General features: G+C 39.1%; 1 long non-coding RNA gene across 2 annotated transcripts in view; it reads right to left on the bottom strand.

Moving 5' to 3' along the window:
* Nucleotides 1-5,874: 5,874 nt before the first annotated feature.
* LOC105479013 (uncharacterized) overlaps nucleotides 5,875-26,891 on the bottom strand; it is a 29,869-nt gene continuing 8,852 nt past the window's right edge. For both annotated transcript variants that reach the window (XR_011617544.1, XR_985636.2), the window contains exons 2-3: nucleotides 7,034-7,261; nucleotides 5,875-6,303 (exon numbers count right to left, since the gene is read on the bottom strand). This is a non-coding gene — a long non-coding RNA (uncharacterized lncRNA). The remainder of the gene's footprint in view (nucleotides 6,304-7,033; nucleotides 7,262-26,891) is intronic.

The following is a 26,891-nucleotide window of genomic DNA, read 5'->3' on the forward strand; positions in this document are numbered from 1 at the left end:
ATTGTAAAGACCATTGATGCTAGGAAGAAACTGCATCAACTAATGAGCAAAATAACCACCTAACATCATAATGACAGGATCAAATTCACACATAACAATATTAACCTTAAATATAAATGGGCTAAATGCCCCAATTAAAAGACACAGACTGGAAAATTGGATAAAAGTCAAAACCCATAAGTGTGCTGCATTCAGGAGACCCATCTCATGTGCAGAGACACACATAGGCTCAAAATAAAGGGATGGAGGAAGATCTAACAAGCAAACAGAAAGCAGAAAAAGAAAAGCAGGGGTTGCAATCCTAGTCTCTGATAAAACAGACTTTAAACCAACAAAGATCAAAAGAGACAAAGAAGGCCATTACATAATGGTAAAGGGATCAATTCAACAAGAGCTAACTATCCTAAATATATATGCACCCAATACAGGAGCACCCAGATTCATAAAGCAAGTCCTTAGAGACCTACAGAGACTTAAAGACTCCCACACAACCATAATGGGAGACTTTAACACCCCACTGTCAATATTAGACAGATCAACAAGACAGAAAGTTTAGAAGGATATCCAGGAAAGCAGACCTAATAGACATCTAGAGAACTCTCCACCCCAAATCAACAGCATATACATTCTTCTCAGCACCACATCACACTTACTCCAAAATAGACCACATAGTTGAAAATAAAGCACTCCTCAGCAAATGTAAAAGAATAGAAATCACAACAAACTGCCCTTCAGACCACAGTGCAATCAAATTAGAACTTAGGATTAAGAAACTAACTCAAAATCGCACAACTACATGGAAACTGAACTCACTCATAGGTGGGAATTGAACAATGAGATCACTTGGACACTGGAAGGGGAACATTACACACCTGGGCCTATTGTGGGGAGTGGGGAGGGGGGAGGGATGGCACTGGGAGTTATACCTCATGTAAATGACAAGTTGATGGGTACTGATGAGTTGATGGGTGCACTACACCAACATGGCACATGTATACATATGTAACAAACCTGCACGTTGTGCACATGTACCCTAGAACTTAAAGTATAATAATAAAAAAAAATAATTAAAAAAAAAAGGAATAGAAACCTGTTCAGATCAGAGCATCAGAGCTAGTTGGTTGCAGGAGTCATGAAGCATGATATGCTGTTAGGAGGAGCTCCAGAGAGCAGAGCCCTGTATGAAGCATAAGCAAGAACTGTTTGATCCTCACCCAGATTTCCAAGCTCAGCAAGAGAAAAGGAAGGAAAGTAGAGGGGAAAAAATGTCTTTTCTGTGTTGCTACTCATTATTAGGAATGATTTGGAAATGCCAGTTCATAATATTATCCTAGAATTGAGCTTCTGCTTCTAATAGTTTCAGTGATCTTGTTATACCTATGGTGTTAAAATATGTACATTTATGTAGTCCTGAAGTACTCAAGGTCTCTGGCCTTTTAATACACAAATAACAATAGCTAAGTCCCTATCCTCTATCCTCTAGGGCTGCAGAAAATCTCTTTTATCAGGCTCGCCTCCTCAAGTATCTCCAGTGGTCACTGAGAAAAGCTCCCTGGTTCCATAAACCCTCTCTGTTTGTCACATGTCATCTCAGCTCAAGCCCTTGCCCCCCAGAATAGTGAGGTGCCATGCTCCTGCTTTCACCTCTTGTCATCTTGTAACTCCAGGAATACCATCTCCCTCTACATGCAGTGCCTTAAATATGCATATAGCTGTGTTCCTTAGCTCCCCAAACGTGGCTAATCTGAATCTAATCTGGGTGTGTAATAAATGCCCTTGGAACAAAGACATACAATAGAGAGTAGCTGACAAATGTCATTATATCTCCATGCCCAGAATCTAGGCTCAATTTCCACCAGACCCAAAGATCTCCCTCATTTTCAGTCCAAAGCCCACCTCATTTCTCTGTCTCTGTAGAGCATCTACTGTCTTTCATTCTCTTACAGGGCACAGTGAGGCCCTATTTCGTAACAAAAATGGCCTATTCTGTACTAAATAAAACCATGTGGCACAAGAAACAGTCCGCATCCTCTCCAGTCTGTCATCTGGTGTCCAGTAAAGAGACAATAAGGCCTGTGCATCACACCTGCCATAACCTTGCCTCCTGCGCTCAGTGTGCAAATGCTTGAGCAAAACCCCTATGCATTTCATACACATAGAACGCTCAGAATACCACAGCTCAAATCCATGTGTAGAAAAAAATGTCCTAAATCTGCAGGTCGCACTCCAGATAACAGATCCAAATAGAATACTTAGCAGGTTTCCCCAAGGACAAGTGGATTCTTACATCTGCCTCACCAAAGAGATCACTTGTAAGACTCTCTCAGAACAAAAGGGTCTCAAAACAAGAGAAGGATCTTAATACACTCCAGTATCCTCACCCGAGTGCAGAGGCTATTTACAGGCCTCTAGCTGGCAGTTGTCCTGCTCCATTCATGCAAAGATCGACCTGTGACTTGAAAACCTATTAATTACCCCTCTATGATACCTTCATTGTGTCTATTCCTGATTCTGGTTCTAATATCCTTAAAGGTAGCAAAAAGTCTTATGCACAAAACTTAAACATATGAAACTGTCCAAACCAGCTGCTAATCTAAATAACTATTGTCATTGCATTGTAGTGATATCAAAGTGCCTGTGATACCTTGTCATTTATGTTTTTTTCAATAGCAACTTGATCATTTTAGTTCGAGGTTGTGTCTCCATAAATAGTTGGGTTGAATATGAGAATAAGTAATTTTTTAAACTTTCATAATAGGCAGGAACTGAATAAAGAATCAATCCCTAAAAGAGAGTCACTCCAGTTATCCTGAAGACTCAAATAACTACGTGAGTTTAGTTGACATACGTCAGCCTTCTAAAACTTGGACACTCCTGGGTTACTGATAAAATGGATCCTATGAAGCTGAAGACCAGTCTCCATATTTATGATGAGCTCCCAAAGTGTGGCCATGGCATGAGGACCTTCCTGGGCCATCATCGTCCAGCTTCTCTTTGGCAACGCTTTAGCTATAGCAGCACACGGGTGCCAGATAAGGGGTACTTTCTGCTAAATAACAAGGACCTTGTTATCAAATTTAGCTTGAATGAATAGTACTCTCACCTGTAGAAACCCTAAGATTTATTTTCAGCTCTTGATCACTTGCTGCTGCTATTTTTGGCTATCATATTTTGTTACTAAGTGCCAATCTCTGTGATAAGCTATTTATGTATATTATCTCTAATCTTTAAGAAAATCCTGTGAGGTGGCCATTATTTTCATATTTTAAAGATAATAACAGGAAAGTTCAGAAAGATGAAATGCCTTGTCTACAGCCACACAGAGGTGGCAAAACTGGGATCCAAATGCGTATCTGTCTAGCTCAGACACTCTCTTTCTTACTTACATTCTGATCATTTCTTGACAGCTTATCAGAGTATAAATATTAGTAGCCATCTGTATACATTGGAATCCAATAAAGAGAGATACCACATAGTAATATGAGCAGAGAAAGTGTAATATAAGGAATTATTCACCATAACAGAGAATTGGAGTAAAGAATTATCTAGTAAAAAGTGAAGGAGAGTTCTGATAACTCAATGATAAGAAGACAAACAATTCATTTTTTAAAAAAATAGACAAAGGATTTGAACAGATATTTCACCAAAGAAGATATATGAATGACTAATAAGTGCATGAAAAGATGCTCAACATCATCAGTGCCCTGTCTGAAGGCAGCAGTTGCTACTTCACTCCAGTCAACTGCAAGGTGGAAATACAGGTATAGAATTGCCAGATGACCTAGTTGTCCCCCCACCAAAAGCTAGAAATTCAGATTTTTATCTAAGATTTTCCTTTTTCCCATATTGAAAACAAATTCAAAATATTTCTTAAAACATCACATAGTTGAAACAAAGCATATCTACAGGATTGATACGACTTGTTCGTGACTTCCTCCATAGGTTTTCTATCTGGGGAGGGACATGGGAGAAGCAGTGTTTCGGGAAGATATTTCTGGCAGCAGTATGCACAGTCTAGACCGAAGAGGAGAGGGTGAAGCCAAGAAAGACTAGAAACAAGCCCAGGGATGGAAAGGAACAGACCTGACTAGGGTGGTGGCACTGGCACAAAGGAGAGCACGCCATGTTCATCCTTCCCTCCACAAAGCAGCTGGACGAGACCCAACCAGAGATGGGATCTCTGTAGCATCATTTTCCAAAGGAACCTGGCACACACCAAGGGCTGCCTCCATTTCAAAGTCCATTCATCTACTGACATTCGCCTACCCTCTTGGCCTTGATCCCACTCTCCTGAGGTGCCTGAGGGATCTTGCCACTGTCCACATGGCACTAAGGAACTCTGCCTGCCAGTCCCAGAACTGCCCTTGTCTCACTCTGTTACCCTATGCTAATGGAAGGCATGGGGAGCCTGTTGCTCCATCTGGGAAACCCTCTGGACCACCCAACCTTCCTCTCAAAGAAAGTAAAGGGAGCAATAAGGAAATATTTGCCAAGCCCTCTACACCCACCTGTTTGCAGAGACAGGGAGAGTTGCCATATTAATTATTAAGCAGACCGATCTGAGCCAAAGAGAGTCATTATTATGCGTGGTTTGTGGCTGTCTTTGGAATATTCTGCTTGCTTGGTTTCTAATTTCCTTTTCTTACGTGAGTCTTTCTCCCTCATAAATCTTTGCATCTCGGTGTTCTGTTCTCTCCTCCTCTGTGTTCTGAACTAGGAGTTCCCACAAGCCCTCTGTGGTTAAATCTACTCCTCCAAACACCACAGGCTCCAGGCAGCATCGTGCAGGGTTACTGCTCAAGAAGGCGGGTGACACCCTTTGGCCTCCACCCTCTGGAAGGGCCTGCTGAGTGAAGGCCCAGTCAGGGAGGGGAGGGGTGGAGGGGTGTTGAGGAGAGTGACGTGGGCAGGGAGTCCCTCCACCTCTCCCAGCTGCCCAAGGAAACACTCTCCAACTGTTTCTCTAGAACCAACCAACCAACAAGCGCCAGGAGCTTTCTGTGAATCTGACAGCCGGCTGATCACAGAATCCTCCCAGCAGTGGCACTTAGCCCAGAACTGGCAGCAAGTGCCCTCTAGAGGGAGTCAGAGGCACCTTCTCTGAGAGGCAAATTCTAATGTTCTGCCTGAATTGGGTATTTAGAGGGCCTTAGCAAATGATGCCAATGGGGTGGGGGGGGAAAGGAAAGAAGAGAAAAGTGGGGCAACTGCTGTCTTCATCACTAAAAGACAGAGAGAAGGCTTCCTTTGGTATCAAGAGGAGTCTAACAGACTGTGCCATTCAAATTAGGCTACATTTCTGTGGCAGAAGCAGTGCACACAGCAGAACCAGCAGTGGGGCATGAGCTCCACGGGCTCACTCTGGGAATCTGCCTCTAGCACACAAGGTGCCAGGTCTTAATTTGGTCTTCCTGTTGCTCCTGCTTCTGAAATGTGTTGAAGCAGATACAGCTGTTTAAACTGGCATCCCTGTTTATCTTTGTGTTCCCAGTGTCTAGTATTTAAGTACCTGAACTGAATTTAAATTGCCATCAGCTTGTTAACTGCAAAATAATAGAACAATTTCAGGAAGATGGTGGTTGGAGCCTTATTTCGACCACTCTGCTTTCTCATACAGACACCTTGCTCCCCAGGCCTTCTGCCAGATATTAAAAGAAGAGGGTATGTGCTAGGCCTGGTTTTTTATGCCCTGAGGATGAACACAGCGTAGTGAGAAAATCCTGGCTTTTGGAGTCAGACCCGACTGGATTTCAGTATGAGCCCCTCACTTACTAGCTGTGGGACTGGTAGACGTTTTTAAAACTTTCTGCATATCAGTTTGCCCATCTTTAAAATGAAAATATTAGTACTTATCTCAGAATCTATATACTTTATTTAACATAATATAAACGATTTAAATCACACATACATATTTAATAACATGGAAAATGCATGATATATTAAGCAAAAAAATAAGGTGGTTATGGAACATTGTTATAGACTGAAATAACACCATTGTGTGGCTGCCTCAAGTTTTCTGTGGTGTTTGGGTCCACTGCTACCACATACACATCGCACCATGTTGGAAATACATGGATCCACCTAGTACATGGGTCCCTATTCACTCCTGCTGGTTTTCGTCGAGACCACTGCCTCCTGATCTCTACTGCTCTCCAGGGAGGAATCTCTGTGTCTTTTACCATCACCACTTGCGTCCTTTTTTCTTCATAAAAGCATCCTTTGGGGGTTGGCATTCCATGCCAGAGAGTAAGGAATACTGGTGAGCTGATGAGATGAGCTTTACACTTTACAGTTTCAGGTTTTCTACACATATGAACCAAAGGGAATTAATCTCACCTAAGAAGCAAAAGACTCAACACTGTCACAAATTAATATTTAACCAATAATTATCTCTTCTATATAATGATAGAAAAAAAATGCATTGAAATGGGCCTCCTGATGCCCTGTTGTACTCTGTTGATAGTAAAAACTGATTCAACCCTTTGGAAAATTATGCATCAAGAGCACTGAAAATGGCATACCTGGGTGGGCACAGTTACTCATGCCTGTAATCCCAACACTTTGGGAGGCTGAGGCAGGAGAATGGCTTGAGCCCAGGAGTTTGAGACTAGTCTGGGCCACATAGCAAGACTCTGCCTCTACAAAAAAAAAAAAAAAAAAAAGAAAAACAGCCAGGCATGACGGCATGTGCCTGTACCCAGCTACTTGGGAGGCTCAGGTGGGAGGATTGCTTAAGCCCAGGAATATGAGGCTGCAGTGAGCTATGATCATGTTACTGCACTCCAGCCTGGGTGTCAGAGTGAGACCCTGTCTCAACAACAACAAAAATCTTACTCTGTAAACCAGTAATTCTACACCTGGCAATCTATCCTAAGAAAATAATTCAGAATACATGAAAACCTTTATTGCCAAAGATATTTATTGTAGCATTACTTAAACTAGTGAAAAACTAAAAAAAAATACTAGAAAAAGTATTAATTGTTCAAGGGATAAGTATATTATGATACACCCAAAGGTTAAAACAGTTATTTACAATTATGGCAAGTGGTCTCCAAACAGTGTGAGCGATGTTTTTCTTTCTACTTGAATATTCACCTCATTCTAGAAGAATAATAATTTTGAATTTGGAAAAAATAAACTTTATTATTTCAAAAAGAGTTTGGGTTAGGTAATCTCTAAAATCACTTGTCACAGGTTGGGTTCTTTGGAGGCAGATATTGAGTTGAAGTTTGGCTGTAAGATGTTTATTCAGGATCAACACCTGTGAAAGGAAGAAGCCGAGAGTGGATTAAGCAGTGGAAGAAGTTAAACTGCAGTACAGACTCAAGAGAGCTTTAGAACAAACACTACCAACAAGGGTGTTCTACATTGGTTCAAAATGACCTGGTTTTTATATTCTCACCTCACTTAGACACCAAATGCACCCAAAGGTCATGACCTGAGGTGAGGTGTTTTCTGTGATGAGACCAAATCTGAGAAAGCTACAGCTAGAGGATATCTGCACATTGTACTCCCCACAGCTGTAAGTCTTTCCTGGAAAGGAGAAGGAGAGCTGAGTGGGGCCTTTCTATGTCTGTTACCTCCCTCCTAGGTCTGTATTCTTGTGCTCCAATTTCATATGCTTATTTGTTGAAAAAACACATTAGCAATAATAATACAATCTTATGCAGCACCTTTATAATGCTTTCACGTATGGCATGCTTCCCTAATTCACAGTACTGAACCAAGGAGTCTGAAGGATATTTTTTTTAAAAGTACTGTACAGATTTTTAATGACATTTGCTTTCACCACACTTCAGTAAGACCGTTTCATCAGAGTAGTTAAAATTGTGAAATAGGTAACATTTGTGCTGCTTCTTCTCAACACATCACTCTCCTGCTCCTACAACTCTTCTCCTTTTCCCTGTCAGACAGTTATAGCTCTAATATTGGTAAGTCTCTTCGCTCATTGTAGCATCCTACCCCAAACGCTCTTTCAGGTAGCTCACTCTCTTTTCTAAACTAAACTTCAACTGGCTTAAATTGGAAAATGACCAACACATTTATGCATACATGTTCTATGACTAATGACAATGTGCTATCCTTTTAAACATTTCCTTTTTGCTTTTCAAAAGTAATTCCTGGATATACCAAAAGCACAGGCAACAGAAGAAAAAAAGTTGGACTTCAAAATTTAAAACTTGTGTCTCAAAGGACACTACTTTAACAGAGTGAAAAGGCAACTCACAGAATGGCAGAAATATTTGCAAATCATATATTAAATACTTGATGAGATACCTGGACTATATAAAGAGCTCCTGCAACTCAAAAACAAAACAGACAATCCAATTCAACACTGGGCAAGGGACTTAAATAGACATTTCTCCAAAAAAGATATACAAATGGTCAAAAATCACATGAAAAGATTCTCAGCATCACTAATCATTAGGAAAATTGCAAATCGAAGCCAATGAGATACCACATTATACCCATTAGGATCGCTGTTATTTAAGAAAAACAAAAACAGAAAATAACAAGTGTTGTCAAGGCTGTGGAATAATTGGAACCCTTGTGTATTGCTGGTGGGAATGTGAAATGGTGTAGCTACTATGGAAAACATTATAGTTGCTCCTTAAAGAGTTAAACATAGAATTACCACATGATCCAGCAATCCCACTTCTGGGTATGTACCCAAAAGAATGGAAAGCAAGAACTCAAACAGACATTTGTACACTCGCGTTCATAGCAACATTACTTACAATAGCCGAAAGATAGGAAAAAAACCCAAATGTCCATCAATAAAATGTGATATGTACATATAGTAGAATATTGTTCTGCCTTAAAAGGGAAATAAATTCTGATACATGCTACAGCATGGATGAAACCTGGAGACATTCTGCTACATTAAGTAATCCAAACACAAAAGGACAAATATTGTATGAGTGCACTTATATGAGATACCTAGAGTAGTCAAACTCATAAAGACAGAACACAGAAAGGTGGTTGCCAGGGTCTGGGGGAGGGAGTCAGTGGTTCTTGTTTGATATGATGGAAATTTCTGGAGATGGATGGTAGCGCTAGTTGCACAATATTGTGGAAGTATTTAATGTCACTAAACTTTACTCTCAAAAGTGGTTAAAATAGTAAATTTCATGTTACATATATTTTACAATTTCTTTAAAAAAAAAAAAGTGATTCCCACTGACTGGCAAGGCTATAAGGCCATTGGGGTATAAGCTCTTTGAAAGCATGGGCTACATGGCATAGTACCCAGAATTTGAAGTCAGACAGTCATGAGTCCTAGTCCTCTCGCTAATACATATTAGCGATGAGAATTTGAGTAACATACGCCAACTTCCCAAGCCATAATTTCCTTATCTCTAAAGTGGAGTTTATTATAACTACTGTAATGGTCTCTGTCTATCCAGTATCCATTTTCCTTTCACATAAGAGGATGCCAAATTACCCTAGAGAACTACTCTTTCTTCACCCTTAGCCCATAAGGTTTAATTGGCTGAGTCCACTCTCTAGAAATTAAAGAGGGCTGCCAGGCGTGGTGGCTCACGCCTGTAATCCCAGTACGTTGGGAGGCCAAGGCACGTGGATCATGAGGTCAGAAGTTCGAGACCAGCCTGACCAACATGGTGAAACCCTGTCTCTACTAAAAATACAGAAATTAGCCAGGCGTAGTGGTGCGCACCTATAATCCCAGCTACTCAGGAGGCTGTGGCAGGAGAATCACTTGAACCCGGGAGGCAGAGGTTGCAGTGAGCCGAGATCGCGCCACTGCACTCCAGCCTGGTGACAGAGCGCGAGTCCGTCTCAAAAAATCTATAAATAAATTTTTAAAAAAATAAAGAGGGCATATGATCCAGGTCTAGTCAACTAGTATATTTATATATACTATAATATAGTATAGTATAACTAGTATATTTCCTCCCTTTGGGCACAGCCCAAAGGTTCAGGAATGGGCTTGAGATCTGAGGAAGTTCAACAGAGGTAATCCCAAAACTTTTGCTGGAGCAGCTAGAAAGAATCTTTCTCTTTTGACAAGGGCTGCCAACAAGATAGAAGGTAATTGTAGAGGTCCTGGCAGCCACTAATGACTATGAAGGGAAAGCCCACCAGAGAATAAAGAAGACACAGGAAAAACAGAGCCAAGAGATGGAGAGAGAGATAGCATTAAGATAGGATCATCCAGTTCTGGGATCCAGCAGCACCTGAAGTCTACATCTGTATATTTTGGATACATGAGCCAATATATTTGATTTTCTTTTGTTTTGTGTCATTAAGTTGTCTTTTTATCTCTTGCAACCAGAAAAATCCTGACTAACACACTTTTCTTTGTTATTGGAGGAAGTAAATGTAATAATTATACAGCAGTCTGGCACATTGTACTTTGTCCTGTTCACCTCTGAATCCCACCCAGAACATGGTAAGTGCCCAACAAATTTTGTTAGATGGATAGAGTCATGAGAACACAAAATTGCGAATTCTGTGTCTGACCCACATTGTACAAACTCAGAGTATGAGTATAAACCTAGCAAAGCATTGTGCTTCCATGGGTAGTGAGTTCCCTCTTTCATGAAGCTGGAACTGGCATGCTGTGCTGGCAGACTAACACTCTACCAGTATAGGGTCATCACTTCAGAATAATTAAACTGAACACTTATTTAGTGCTTACTATGAGCAAAGAATGGTGAACACAAACAGACAAATGCAATCAAACACAGAAGGTTTTTTAGAGATGATCACCTGCCATGGTTTGAATGTATCTCTCAAAGTTCACGTGTTGCAAACTTAATCCCCAGTTGACCTATGTTGAAAGGTGAGATCTTTAAGAGGTGATTAAGTCATGAGTGCTTTGCTCTGACAGATTAATGCCATTAGGCGTAGGTTCCTGATATAAAGGGACCTTCCCCTCCTGCTCTCTCTTGTGTGCTTTCTTGCCCTTCAGTCTTCCACCAGGGGACGATGCAGCACTAAGGCTCTTCCCAGATGCCACTGTCTTGATACTGGACTTCCCAGCCTACACAATTGTGATAAATAAATTCCTCGTCTTTATAAATTAACCAGTATGTGGCATTCTATAATACCAACCGAAAAGAAACCAAGACAGCACTTAAGGATTGGAGTGTAGTAAATGGAAGTCTGTCACTCTGCCTATGGAACCAGGGAAGGCATTTCTCAGGGAAGGTGGCCTCGAAAATGAGCTGGGTCTCAAAAATGAATACGCATATACACTAACATTGCCTAGGAAAAGAATACCTATGAGCAGATATAGGCTGTCCTATTTTGGGATTGCAGGAGAGTGGGCCCATTTAGCACTCCTATATAAATTAGCCTCTGGAAGGGGCTTGAGAAATTAGGCATTAGTTTATTTTAGTTTGTTTTTTCCACCAATTCTACCCACTTCCTCCTTTGGGGAAAAAAAATCTTCCCCTATGGTAAACAATATAATGTTAGTTAAAAAATCATCACATCAAAGTATGACGCTTGTAATTATTTGAAAAACAGTTTAATAAACTAAGCTCTGCAGCTGGAGGAGGGATATGGATTGATTTCCAGGTAATTTAAGGGATCCTGAGCACATAATTATAACACAGCTGTTTCTAGGACTCAGGGAGAACTAGTCTTTCCAAGGCAAATGTCCCATTGGTTTATCCTGCCAAAAGCTCTGGGCTTCTCGATGAAGCAGTGACTGTGGGGTTAGATGAGTAACAGTGGATTGGATCCTTAAAATCACCACATCTCACCTTGAATGAGCCATAGCTGCAGAAAGAGTATTTCATTAAGGAAAAAGCCATTATTTCCTACCCAAGAGGTAGAGTGATTTCATGGATTTAACACCACAAGGTACTAAAATAACATTATCTGACAGAAAGGTAGAGAGGGCTTCTGAACTTAGAAATACTTGGACTGAGAGTCTGAGTGTCTTGATGTAATAATGATCTAGGCTGCCATTTTCCCTTATTAGCCTAGTTACTAGCAAACTATGGATCCCTCAAAAATCAATTCAGTACCATATGACCTGCCAATTCTACTCCTAGGTATATACCCAAGAGAACTAAAAACTTGCTCATAAAAGACTTGTACACGGATGTTCATAGCAGCATTATTCACAATAGCCTTTATTCACATAGCATTACATAATACTATGTGAATAGCACAGAATAATGTGCTATGTGAATACCATTATTCGCATAGCACATTATTCACAATGCCTATCAACAGATAAATGGATAAATAAAATGTATATTATAATGTGGAATATTATTCAGTCATAAAAATGAAGTACCAATTCATGCTACAACGCAAAGCTTAAAAACATTACACATTATGCTAAGTGCAAGAAGTCAGGCACAAAATGCCACATATTGGATGATTCCATTTATATGAAATGCCTAGAATTAGGGAATCCATAGTGACAGAAAGTAGGTTACTGGTTGCTAGGGGTTCAGGGAAGGGAAGAATGAAGAGTGACTGCAAATGGGCTTGGGGTAATAAATGTGTTCTGGAATTAGATAGTGGTGATGATTGCGTGATTTTGTGAACATACTAAAAATCAGTGAATTGTAATCTTCAAAAGGGTGAATTTTATGGTACACAAATTTTAGCTCATTTAAAATACAAAACAATTCAGACATATCCAACTTCATGAAGACGTCCCTGAGCCTCATGGTTAGAACTAACTGTTCCCTCCTGTGCACAACTTTTAGATCACACTTTTATTGTGGACACATGCAATTTTTCATATATGCCAGCCTCCTCTGATAATAGTAAGCTCTTCAGAAGCAGGATTATGTCTTGTCTATGTCTGTATCCTCAACTGGACACAGTGCTTGAAATTCAGCACATATTCAATAAATATACGTTGAATTGAAGAGATTATTTTCCAAGACTTTTACAATCAGTAATATTGAACAATCCATTTATAAATATAATAAATAGTACATATAAACTGTGTGTAAGTCTTTTGTGATATAAAAATAAAAAAGGCATAGTCTCTACCTTTGAGGAACTTATACTTTTTTTATAAAAATAAGTAGACTTAAATAACTACAAAACAAGGAAGAAAATAAGTACTATGTGAACGGCATAATGATCCACACCTAATAGTTCAAAGAAGTAAAAATTACTACCTGAGCATGATGGGGAAGATTTTTTAAAAAGATAGCTGTATGAAAGTGAGCTTTAGGGATATTACAAGATGCTAAAATGAAAGCTTCAGCTAAGGCACATTACAGAGCTATGTGTTGGACCAAAATGCAAACACTTTCAAAGTAGGTGGTAAAAAGGGGTGGGGGGTTGGTAACTCTTTTTTTATTACTTTTTTCTTTGAGATGGAGTCTCTCTCTGTCACCATCCTGGAGCAGTGGTGTGATCTCAGCTCAATACAACCTCCGCCTCCTGGGTTCAAGCGATTCTCCTGCCTCAGCCTCCCAAGTAGCTGAGACCACAGGTGCGTGCCACCATGCCCGGCTAATTTTTGTATTTTTAGTACAGACAGGGTTTCACCATGTTGGCCAGCATAGTCTCGATCACTTGACCTCATGATCTGCCCGCCCTGGCCTCCCAAAGTGCTGGGATTACAGGCATGAGCCACCATGCCTGGCCCTGGGTTGGTAACTCTTAAATGGTTATCCACACTGATGGCGTAAAGGGATGCTGAATTGGAGACCAGGAAGATTTTTGAGAAGGATTTCTTTGGAGAGAAGTATTGGGTTCCAAGAATTCTATCCTTCTCATTATGGGGGAAAAAGAGGAGAAGAGAAAGAGGAGAGGAGAGGAGAGGGGAGGGGAGGGGAGGGGAAGGGAGGGGAGGGAAAGGGGGAGAAAGAGGTTGGGGGTGGAAAGGAGGGATATCTACTCCTTAAATCAAACCAAAGGACAGAACTTTTATGGAACCATCTGTGGAGCTTAATATGTGACTTCTAAAGTTTGAGGGACACAGGGGACTTCTGACTGGTTCATACTTGAGAAATCTAAATCCAGAGTGCTGAGTTGTGGGGAAGTGGCTGCACTCCCAGAGTTTTCCTGGACAAACATGTTTCCTATGGACCAGATGTGGCCCAAGAGGGAAAGGGAGTTGTGTGGTGTTGCTTAGCCCCTGTTTATAATGACCTCCTGCAGGAGTGAGGAGCCTCAATAAAGGAAAGCTGGAGATGAACTGCTGCTGAATACCTAAGGCTGCAGAAAAGTGGGGAAAAGGAAGAGTCTCAGAGCAACCCGTGAAAATCCGTTAAAAGAGCAATCAGCTTTAAACATCTGCAAAGGCCAGAGAGCACCAACTTGATCACCTGCACAGCACCAGTCAACTAAGAACTTTGTTAGTATTCCTTCTTTGATCTCCCTTCCTAAGCTCCAGATCCTAGAGTGATCAGAATCAGCTTTAGAAAGATGGTAAAAGGAGAAGAATCGTGAGATTGTCCCCTACCCCACTTTCAAATTTCAGACTTCTAGCCTGTGGCCAGTACAAACTGGAGGAGAGGAGGAGAAATTTCAAGGTTAAAATTATCATTCTTACCTATGACTGCCATTTTAATTCCTGATTTCCAGCATGTTTTGTGACTTTAAAAATGGCTGAGTACCTTTAATATCTCTGAGGGGCAACCTCTGTTTTTTCTAGGGTCAAGGAGAACAGCTTCTCAGTGAGGATTTAAAAAGATAGTCAGAAACGAATTTGCTTTAAGATTCCATTCTACTAGTTGTGTTTGTTTCATATAAACATTACAGATAGAAATAGGAAAAGGGTCTTGATCAAAGGAATTGAGGTAGCCAGATCCAAGGTCTATTTGGAAAAGGACACACAGATAAAAACATCTACCTCTGGGATGGAAATAGTGGATGTAGATGGGAGGCTGATTGAAAGGACCTCCAATACCAAACTGAAGTGTCATTTAAATACGGGAGTATAATTTCAGTATATTTTGGTATTTCGGTATATTTTGTATTGACATATTTTCAGTACTTGAGATCAGTAAAACTAAGTATTTAATACTCGTAATTATTTATTTCTTTACTTTAATTGACCAGTAAAAATTGTATGTGTTTGTGGTATACAACATGATGTTTTGTTGTTGTTGTTGTTTTTGCCATGTCCAATAGTTTGTTTTTTTTTTTTAATACTTTAAGTTCTAGGGTACATGTGCACAACGTGCAGGTTTGTTACATATGTATACTTGTGCCATGTTGGTGTGCTGCACCCATCAACTCGTCAGCACCCATCAACTCGTCATTTACATCAGGTATAACTCCCAATGCCATCCCTCCCCTCTTCCCCCTCCCCATAATAGGCCCTGGTGTGTGATGTTCCCCTTCCCGAGTCCAAGTGATCTCATTGTTCAATTCCCACCTATGAGTGTGAACATGCGGTGTTTGGTTTTCTGTTCTTGCGATAGTTTGCTGAGAATGATGGTTTCCAGCTGTATCCATGTCCCTACAAAGGACACAAACTCATCCCTTTTTATGTCTGCATAGTATTCCATGGTGTATATGTGCCACATTTTCTTAATCCAGTCTGTCACTGATGGACATTTGGGTTGATTCCAAGTCTTTGCTATTGTGAATAGTGCCGCAGTAAACATATGTGTGCATGTGTCTTTATAGCAGCATGATTTATAATCCTTTGGGTATATACCCAGTAATGGGATGGCTGGGTCATATGGTATTTCTAGTTCTAGATCCTTGAGGAATCGCCATACTGTTTTCCACAATGACAACATGATATTTTAATATGTGTATACATTGTGAAATGGCTGAATCAACCTAATTAACCATCACCTAAATATCTATCATCTAAGATACTTATTTCTTTTTTTTTTTTTTTTAGACGGAGTCTCCCTCTGCCGCCCAGGCTGGAGTGCAGTGGCCGGATCTCAGCTCACTGCAAGCTCCGCCTCCCGGGTTCAGGCCATTCTCCTGCCTCAGCCTCCCGAGTAGCTGGGACTACAGGCACCGCCAGCTCGCCCGGCTAGTTTTTTGTATTTTTTTAAAGTAGAGACGGGGTTTCACCGTGTCAGCCAGGATGGTCTCGATCTCCTGACCTCGTGATCCGCCCGTCTCGGCCTCCCAAAGTGCTGGGATTACAGGCTTGAGCCACCGCGCCCGGCCTAAGATACTTATTTCTTGTGGTGAGAATATTTAAAATCTATTCTCAACAATTTTCAATTATATAATATATCATCATTAACTATAGTCAACAAGGTGAACAATGTATCTTCTGAACTTATTCCTCCTATCTACCTGAAATTTTGTGTCCTTTGACTAATATCTCCCCAATCCTCCCATCCCTCAGCCTCTGGTAAGTATCACTTTACTCCTTATTTCTATAAGTTTGAGAGATTTTTTAAAGAGATGGGGCCTCACTATGTTGCCCAGGCTGGAGCGCAGTGGCTATTCACAGGCACCATCCTACCACTGATAAGCACAGGATATTTGACCTGCTCCATTTCTGACCTGGGCTGGTTCACCCCTCCTTAGACAACCTAGAGGTCCCCTGCTTTCAAAAACGTCACCTAAATGATAAACTTAGTGTAGACACCCTATTGGCATAGCAGACTACAGTGCAGAACTCCTGGACTTAAGCAATCATCCTGCCTCAGCCTCTGGATTAGCTGGACTACAGGCATGTGCCACTTAGCCACTGGCTAAGTTTGAGTTTTTAAACACTCCACATATGAGATTATGTGGTATTTGTCATTCTGTGCCTGACTTATTTCACTTAACATAATGTCCTCCAAGTTCATCCATGTTGTCATAAATGAGAGGATTGTTTTTATTTTCTAGGCTGAATAGTATTCCATTATGTATGTATAACACATTTTCTTTATCCAGTCATCCCCTGATGGACACTTAGGTTGGTTCTGTATCTTGAACATTGTGAGTAATGCCGCAGTGAACATGGCATTGTAGGTGCCTCTTCAACATACACATTTTATTTCTTTTGGATATAGACCCAGGAGGGGGATTGTGGGATCATATGGTACTGTAGTCCAATTTTTAATTTTTTGAGGAAACCTCATACTGCTTTCTGTAATGGCTATACCAATTTACACGCCCACCAAGTGTACAACGGTTTTCTTTTCTTCACATCCTCAACACTTATCTTTCATCTTTTTTGATAGTAGTCATTCTAACAAGTGTGATATAATATCTTATTGTGGCTTTGATTTGTGTTTCCCTGGTGACTAGTGGTTTTTTTTGTTTTTGTTTTTGTTTTGTTTTGTTTTGTTTTTTTGAGATGGAGTCTCAGTCTGTCACCCAGGCTGGAGTGCAGTGGTGTGATCTTGGCTCACTGCAACCTCTGACTCCTGGGCTCAAGCGATTCTTCTGCTTCAGTCTCCCCAGTAGCTGGGACTACAGGCGCCCACCACCACGTCCAGCTAATTTTTATATTTTTAGTAGAGATGGGGTTTCACCGTATTGGCCAGGCTGGTCTCGAGCTCCGGACCTTGTGATCCACCCACCTCAGACTCCCAAAGTCTTGGGATTATAGGCATGAGCCACCACGCCCCACCTGATTAGTGTTATTGAGCATTTTTTCATATACTAGTGGATATCTATATGTCTTCTTTTGAAAAATGTCTATTTAGGTCCCTTGCCCATTTTTTATTTGGGTTATTTGTTTTCCTACTATTGAATTGTTTGAGTTCCTTATATATTTTGTATATTAACCTCTTATTGGATGTACAGCTTGCAAATATATCCTGTCATTCTACATGTTGTCTCTTCACTCTGTTGATTGTTTCCTTTGCTATGTAGAAGTTTTTTAGTTTGATGTAATTCCATCTGTCTACTTTCACTTTTGTTGCTTTTGCTTTTGGGGTCATATCAAAATAATCTTTGCCCAAACCAATGTCTTGGAGATTTTTGTCTACTGATTTTACAGTTTCAAGTGTTACATTTAAGATTTTAATACATTTTGAGTTAATTTTGTATAAATATATGGTGTGAGAGGAGGATCTAATTTTATTCTTCTGCATGTGGATATCCAGTTTCCCTAGCACCATTTATTGAAGGAGGTATTCTTTCTCCATTTTGTGTTCTTGGCAACTTTATCAAAAATCAATTGACTATAAATGCATGGATTTATTTTTGAGCTCTCTCTTCCATTTCATTGGTCTATGTGTCTGTTTTTATACCAGTACAATACACTTTTGATTCTTCTAGTTTTGTGTAAATTTTGATTCTTCTAGTTTTGTAGTAAATTTTCAAGGCAACTAGTGTGATGGCTCTGGCTTTGTTCTTTTTGCTTACAATTGGTTTGGCTATTTGGGGTCTTGGGGTCTTTTATGTTTCCATATACATTTTAGGTTTTTTTTCCTATTTCTGTGAAAAATGTCATTAAAATTTTGATAGAGATTGCATTGAATCTGTGGATTGCCCTGGGTAGTGTCTTAGTCCATTTGTGTTGCTATAAAGGAATACCTGAGGCTGGTAATTTATGAAGAAAAGAGGTTTATTTGGCTTATAGTTCTGCAGGCTGTACAAGAAGCATAGTGATAACATCTGCTTCTGAAGAGGGCATCAGGATGCTTTCATTCATGGTTGAAGGTGAAGAGGAGCCAGTGTATGCAGAGATCACATGGCAAGAGAAGAAGCAAGAAAGAGAGGCAGGAGGCGACAGCCTCTTTTTCACAATTAGCTCTCATGGGAACTAACAGAGTGAGAATGCACTCACCATTTGCCTATAACATGATCTTATATCCCCATAGGGAGGGCATTAATCTATTCCTGAGGAATCTACCCTCATGACCCAAACACCTCCCATTAGGCCCCACCTCCATCTTTGGGGATCAAATGTCAACATGAGATTTAGAGGAGACAAACATTCAAACTCTAGCAGGCAGTACAGAATTAATAATATTAATTCTTCCAATCTATGAACACAGGACATCTTTTCATTTATTTGTGTTTTCTTCTGTTTCTTTCATCAATGTTTTATAATTTTCAGTGTACAGATATTTCACCTCCTTAGTTAAGTTTATTCCAACGTATTTTATTTTTTCTAGCTATTGTAAATGGGATTGTTTTCTTGATTTCTTTTTTTGAATAGTTTGTTATTAGTGTGTAGAAACCTGCTGATCATATGTTGATTTTGCCTCCTGCAACTTTACTAAATTTGTTTACTAGTTCTAACAGTTTTTGGTAGTCTTTAATGTTTTCTTTATATAAGATCATATCACCTGTAAACAGAGACAATTTAACTTATTTTTTCCCAATTTGGATACATTTTATTCTTTTTCTTGCCTAATTGCTCTGGCTAGGACTTCTAGTACCATATTGAATAAAAGTGGTGAGAGTGGGCATCCCTGTATTAGTCCTGGTCTTAGAGAAAAAGCTTTCAACTTCTCACCATTGAATATGTTATCTACAGGCTTATTGTATATGATCTTTATTGTATTGAGGTACATTCCTTCTATTTCTAATTTGTTGAATGATTTTTATCATAAAGGGATACTGAATTTTGTCAAATGCCTTTTCTGCATCTATTGAGATGATCATTATGGTTTTTGTCCTTCATCTGTTATTGATTTGTATATGTTGAACCCTTCCTGCATCCCAGGGATAAATCCCACTTGATCATGGTAAATGATCCATTTATTTATTTATTTATTTATTTATTTATTTATTTATTTATCTGAGATGGAGTCTTGCTCTGTCACCCAGGCTAGAGTACAGTGGTGCAATCTTGGCTCACTGCAACCTCACTCTCCCAGGTTTTCTTTCTTTCTTTCTTTCTTTTTTTTTGAGATGGAGTCTCACTCTGTTGCCCAGGCTGGAGTGCAGTGGTGCAATCTCAGCTCATGCAAGCTCTGCCTTCCGGGTTCACGCCATTCTCCTGCCTCAGCCTCCCGAGTAGCTGCGACTACAGGCACCCACCAACACGCCCAGCTAATTTTTTGTATTTTTAGTAGAGACGGGGTTTCAGTGTTAGCCAGGATGGTCTTGATCTCCTGACCTCGTGATCCACCCGTATTGGCCTCCCAAAGTGCTGGGATTACAGGCATGAGCCACCGTGTCTGGCCTCCCAAGTTCAAGTGATTCTTCTGCCTCAGCCTCCCAAGTAGCTGGGAGTACAGGCGTGGGCCACCACGCCCAGCTACTTTTTTGTATTTTTAGTAGAGATGGGGTTTTAACATGTTGGCCAGTCTGGTCTTGAACTCCTGACCTCAGGTGATCCACCTGCTTTGGCCTCCCAAGTGATTAATGATCCTTTTAATGTGCTGCTGAATTCCATTTGCCAGTATTTTGTTGAAAACATTTATATCTATGCTCAGCAGGGATATTGGCTTGTAACTTTTTTTCTCATGGTGCCTTTGTCTGACTTTGGTATCAGGGTATTGCTGGCCTTGTAAAATGACTCTAGAAGTTGTCCCTCTGTCATAGTCTGTTCAGGTTCCTATAGCAAAATACCTTAGACTAGGTGATTAATAAACAACAGAAATGCATTGCTTATAGTTCTGGATGCTAGGAAGTCCAAAATCAAGATGTCAGTACATTTGATGTCTGGTAAGAACTTGCTCTGCTTTAAAGATAGTGCCTTTCATTGCATTCTCACATAGCAGAAGGGGCAAACATGATCCCTCCATCTCTTTCACAAGGGCACTACTTCCATTCACAAGGGCAGAGCCCTCATGACTTAACCACATCCCCAAAGGCCCTACCTCTTAATACTATCACATTGGGGATTATATTTAAATATATGAATTTTGCAGGGAAGCCAACATTCAGACCATAGTACTCTTCTATTTAATTTTTTGGAAGAGTTTGAGAAGAATTGTTATTTGTTCTTTAAATGTTAAGTAAAATTCAGCAATGAAGCCATCAGGTTTTGGGCTTTTCTTTGATGGAAGACTTTTTGTTACTGATTCAATCTCCTTACTCATTATTCTGTTCAGATTTTCTATTTCCTCAAGATTTAGTCTTAATAGGTTATATGTCTAATAATTATCAATTTTTATAGGTTATACAATTTTCAGGTATATAACTGCACATAGCAGTCTCTTATGATACTGTGTATTTCTACGGTATAATATCAATTATAATGTCTCCTCTTTTATTCCTAATTCTATTTATTTGAGTCTTTTTATCTTAGCTAGTCTAGCTAATGGTTTGTTAGTTTCTTTTCTCTTTGCAAAAAAACAGCTCTTAGTTTAGTTTATCTTTTCTATTGTTTTCTAGTCTCTATTTCATTTATTTCTGATCTGACCATTTCCTTCCTTTTACTAATTTTGGGATTGGTTTAATCCTTTTTTTTTTTTTTTTTTTTTTTTTTGGAGTTCCTTGCAGTGTAACATTAGGTGATGTATATCTTCTTTTTTGATGTAGGCATTTATTGCCATCTATAAATTTTGGTATACTGCATGTCCATTTTCATTTGTCTCAAGATATTTTTCAATTTCTATTTTAATTTGCTCTTTGACCCATTGGTTGTTTAGAAGCATGTTGCTTAATTTCCACATATTTGTGAATTTTCTGAAATTTCTTCTCTTATTGATTTCTAGTTTCATACCATTGTCATTGGAAAAGCTACTTGCTATGCTTCTATCCTCTTAAATTTGCTAAGGCATGTTTTATAGCCAAACATATGATCTATCCTGGAGAATATTGCAATGCACTTGAGAAGAATGTGTGTTCTGCTGCTATTGTATGGAATATTCTATAAATGTTTATTAGGTCCATTTGGTCTAAAGTGTAGTTCAAGTTCAATGTTTCCTTATTGATTTTCTGTCTGGATGATCTATCCATTGTTGAAAGTAGGGTATTTAAGTCCCCTGCTATTACTGTATTGCAATCCATCTCTCTCTTCAGATTTATTAATATATTTGCCTTATATATTTAGGTGCTCCAATGTTGGAACATATATATTTACAATTGTTATATGTTTGATGACCCCTTTATTGTTGTATATTGACTTCCATTGTCTCCTTTTACAGCTTTTGACTTAAAGTCTATTTTATCTGCTATAAGTATAGCTACCCTCACTCTCTTTTGGTTTTCATTTGCATGGAATATTTTTTTCCATCCTTTTACTTTCAATTCATATGTGTCCTTACAAGTGAAGTGAGTTTCTTGTAGGCTGTGTATATTTGGTCTTCTTTTCTTATCCATTCAGCCACTCTATGTCTTTCGATTGGATAATTTACTCCATTTACATTTAATTAATGATAGGTAAAAACTTACTACTTCCATTTTGTTAATTGTTTTCTGGTTGTTTTGTAGATCCTTTGTTTCTTTTTTCTCCCTTGATGTCTTCTTTTGTGATTAGATGATTTTCTCCAATGGTATGCTTTGATTCCTTTTCATCTTTTACGTATCTACTATAATATAATTTTTTGCTTTGTGGCTACCATGAGGCTTACATAAAACATCTTATAGCCATAAAAGGCAATTTTAAGCAAATAAGAAGTTAATATTAACTACATAAAATAACTACACTTTTACTTTACTCACTCACATATTCTGTTTTTGAGGTCACAATTCACATAGTTTACACTGTATATCCCTTAAAAATTATTGTTGCTATTAGTATTTTCAATACCTGTTTTTTAACCTTCACACTAAAGATATAAGTGATTTACATACCACCATTACAGTGTTATAGTGTTCTGAACTTGACTGTGTACTTAATTTTACCAGTGAGCTTTATTCTTTCATATGTTGCGTTACCATTAATAATTAGCATCCTTTTTGCTCTGTGTGAAGAATTCCCTTTAGCATTTCTTGTAAGACAGATCATGTGGAATGAACTCACTCAGCTTTTGTTAATCTGGAAAAGTTTTCACCATTCTTTTATTTCTGAAGGACAGCTTTGCTTTGCTGGGTATAGTATTTTTGGTTGATAGTGGGTTTTTTTTTTTTTTTTCCCCTTCAGCACTTTTAATATATTATCCCAATATTTCTTGGCCTGCAGGGTTTCTCCTGAGGTATCCACTGATAGCCTTTAATTTTTTTTTATTTTTTTATTTTATTTTATTTTACTATTTATTATTATACTTTAAGTTCCAGGGTACATGTGCATAACGTGCAGGTTTGTTACATATGTATACCTGTGCCATGTTGGTGTGCTGCACCCATCAACTCGTCAGCACCCATCAACTCGTCATTTACATCAGGTATAACTCCCAATGCCATCCCTCCCCCCTCCCCCTTCCCCCCTCCCCACAATAGGCCCTGGTGTGTGATGTTCCCCTTCCCAAGTCCAAGTGATCTCATTGTTCAATTCCCACCTATGAGTGAGAACATGCGATGTTTGGTTTTCTGTTCTTGGGATAGTTTGCTGAGAATGATGGTTTCCAGCTGCATCCATGTCCCTACAAAGGACACAAACTCATCCTTTTTTATGTCTGCATAGTATTCCATGGTGTATATGTGCCACATTTTCTCAATCCAGTCTGTCACTGATGGACATTTGGGTTGATTCCAAGTCTTTGCTATTGTGAATAGTGGCGCAATGAACATATGTGTGCATGTGTCTTTATAGCAGCATGATTTATAATCCTTTGGGTATATACCAGTAATGGGATGGCTGGGTTGTATGGTACTTCTAGTTTTAGATCCTTGAGGAATCACCATACTGTTTTCCATAATGGTTGAACTAGTTTACAATCCCATCAACAGTGTAAAAGTGTTCCTGTTTCTCCACATCCTCTCCAGCACCTGTTGTTTCCTGACTTTTTAATGATTGCATTCTAACTGGTGTGAGATGGTATCTCATTGTGGTTTTGATTTGCATTTCTCTGATGGCCAGTGATGACAAGCATTTTTTCATGTGTCTGTTGGCTATATGAATGTCTTCTTTTGAGAAGTGTCTGTTCATATCCCTTGCCCACTTTTTGATGGGGTTGTCTGTTTTTTTCTTGTAAATTTGTTTGAGTTCTTTGTAGATTCTGGATATTAGCCCTTTGTCAGATGAGTAGATTGCAAAAATATTCTCCCATTCTGTAGGTTGCCTGTTCACTCTGATGGTAGTTTCTTTTGCTGTGCAGAAGCTCTTGAGTTTAATTAGATCCCATTTGTCAATTTTGGCTTTTGTTGCTGTTGCTTTTGGTGTTTTAGACGTGAAGTCCTTGCCCATGCCTATGTCCTGAATGCTATTACCTAGGTTTTCTTCTAGGGTTTTTATGGTATTAGGTCTAACATTTAAGTCTTTAATCCATCTTGAATTAATTTTCGTATAAGGAGTAAGGAAAGGATCCAGTTTCAGCTTTCTACTTATGGCTAGCCAATTTTCCCAGCACCATTTATTAAATAGGGAATCTTTTCCCCATTTCTTGTTTTTGTCAGGTTTGTCAAAGATCAGATGGCTGTAGATGTGTGGTATTATTTCTGAGGACTCTGTTCTGCTCCATTGGTCTATATCTCTGTTTTGGTACCAGTAACATGCTGTTTTGGTTACTGTAGCCTTGTAGTATAGTTTGAAGTCAGGTAGCATGATGCCTCTAGCTTTGTTCTTTTGGCTTAGGATTGTCTTGGCAATGTGGGCCCTTTTTTGGTTCCATATGAACTTTAAAGCAGTTTTTTCCAGTTCTGTGAAGAAACTCATTGGTAGCTTGATGGGGATGGCACTGAATCTATAAATTACCTTGGGCAGTGTGGCCATTTTCACGATATTGATTCTTCCTATCCATGAGCATGTCATGTTCTTCCATTTGTTTGTGTCCTCTTTTATTTCACTGAGCAGTGGTTTGTAGTTCTCCTTGAAGAGGTCCTTTACATCCCTTGTAAGTTGGATTTCTAGGTATTTTATTCTCTTTGAAGCAATTGTGAATGGAAGTTCATTCATGATTTGGCTCTCTGTTTGTCTGTTACTGGTGTATAAGAATGCTTGTGATTTTTGCTTACAAAGAGACTTAGACTCCCATATAATAATAATGGGAGACTTCAACACCCCACTGTCAATATTAGACAGATCAATGAGACAGAAAGTTAACAAGGATATCCAGGAATTGAACTCATCTCTGCACCAAGCGGACCTAATAGACATCTACAGAACTCTCCACCGCAAATCAACAGAATATACATTCTTCTCAGCACCACATCACACTTATTCCAAAATTGACCACATAATTGGAAGTGAAGCACTCCTCAGCAAATGTACAAGAACAGAAATTATAACAAACTGTCTCTCAGATCACAGTGCAATCAAACTAGAACTCAGGACTAAGAAACTCAATCAAAACCGCTCAACTACATGGAAACTGAACAACCTGCTCCTGAATGACTACTGGGTACATAACGAAATGAAGGCAGAAATAAAGATGTTCTTTGAAACCAATGAGAACAAAGATACAATATATCAGAATCTCTGGGACACATTTAAAGCAGTGTGTAGAGGGAAATTTATAGCCCTAAATGTCCACAAGAGAAAGCTGGAAAGATCTAAAATTGACACTCTAACATCACAATTAAAAGAACTAGAGAAGCAAGAGCAAACACATTCAAAAGCTAGCAGAAGGCAAGAAATAACTAAGATCAGAGCAGAACTGAAGGAGATAGAGACACGAAAAACCCTCCAAAAAATCAATCAATCTAGGAGCTGGTTTTTTGAAAAGATCAACAAAATTGATAGACTGCTAGCAAGACTAATAAAGAAGAAAAGAGAGAAGAACCAAATAGATGCAATAAAAAATGATAAAGGGGATATCACCACCAACCCCACAGAAATACAAACTACCATCAGAGAATACTATAAACACCTCTATGCAAATAAACTAGAAAATCTAGAAGAAATGGATAATTTCCTGGACACTTACACTCCCCCAAGGCTAAACCAGGAAGAAGTTGAATCCCTGAATAGACCAATAGCAGGCTCTGAAATTGAGGCAATATTAGCCTACCAACCAAAAAATGTCCAGGACCAGATGGATTCACAGCTGAATTCTACCAGAGGTACAAGGAGGAGCTGGTACCATTCCTTCTGAAACTATTCCAATCAATAGAAAAAGAGGGAATCCTCCCTAACTCATTTTATGAGCCCAGCATCATCCTGATACCAAAGCCTGACAGAGACACAACAAAAAAGAGAATTTTAGACCAATATTCCTGATGAACATCGATGCAAAAATCCTCAATAAAATACTGGCAAACCCAATCCAGCAGCACATCAAAAAGCTTGTCCACCATGATCAAGTGGGCTTCATCCCTGGGATGCAAGGCTGGTTCAACATACACAAATCAATAAATGTAATCCAGCATATAAACAGAACCAAAGACAAAAAAAACATGATTATCTCAATAGATGCAGAAAAGGCCTTTGACAAAATTCAACAGCCCTTCATGCTAAAAACTCTCAATAAATTCGGTATTGATGGAACATATCTCAAAATCATAAGACCTATTTATGACAAACCCACAGCCAATATCATACTGAATGGGCAAAAACTGGAAGCATTCCCTTTTGAAACTGGCACAAGACAAGGATGCCCTCTCTCACCACTCCTATTCAACATAGTGTTGGAAGTTCTGGCGGGCAATCAGGCAAGAGAAAGAAATAAACGGTATTCAGTTAGGAAAAGAAGAAGTCAAATTGTCCCTGTTTGCAGATGACATGATTGTATATTTAGAAAACCCCATCATCTCAGCCCAAAATCTCCTTAAGCTGATAAGCAACTTCAGCAAAGTCTCAGGATACAAAACTAACGTGCAAAAATCACGATAGCCTTTTAAGAATTCCTTTATAGATGATTTGCTTCTTTCCTCTTGCTGTTTTCAGTGTCCTCTTTTTATTTTTGATTTTTGACAGTTTGATTTTGTCTTGCAGTCTTGTTTGGCTTGAGTCTAATCAGATTCCTGTGACCTTCCTGTACCTGCATATTTCTTTCTCAGATTTAATTTATTTTCTGTGATTATTTCTTTAAATAAACTTACAGATTTCTCTCTTTCTTCTCCTTTAACTCCTATAACTT

Source organism: Macaca nemestrina, chromosome 1 (assembly GCF_043159975.1).
Source record: "Macaca nemestrina isolate mMacNem1 chromosome 1, mMacNem.hap1, whole genome shotgun sequence".
NCBI classification, from domain to species: domain Eukaryota; kingdom Metazoa; phylum Chordata; class Mammalia; order Primates; family Cercopithecidae; genus Macaca; species Macaca nemestrina.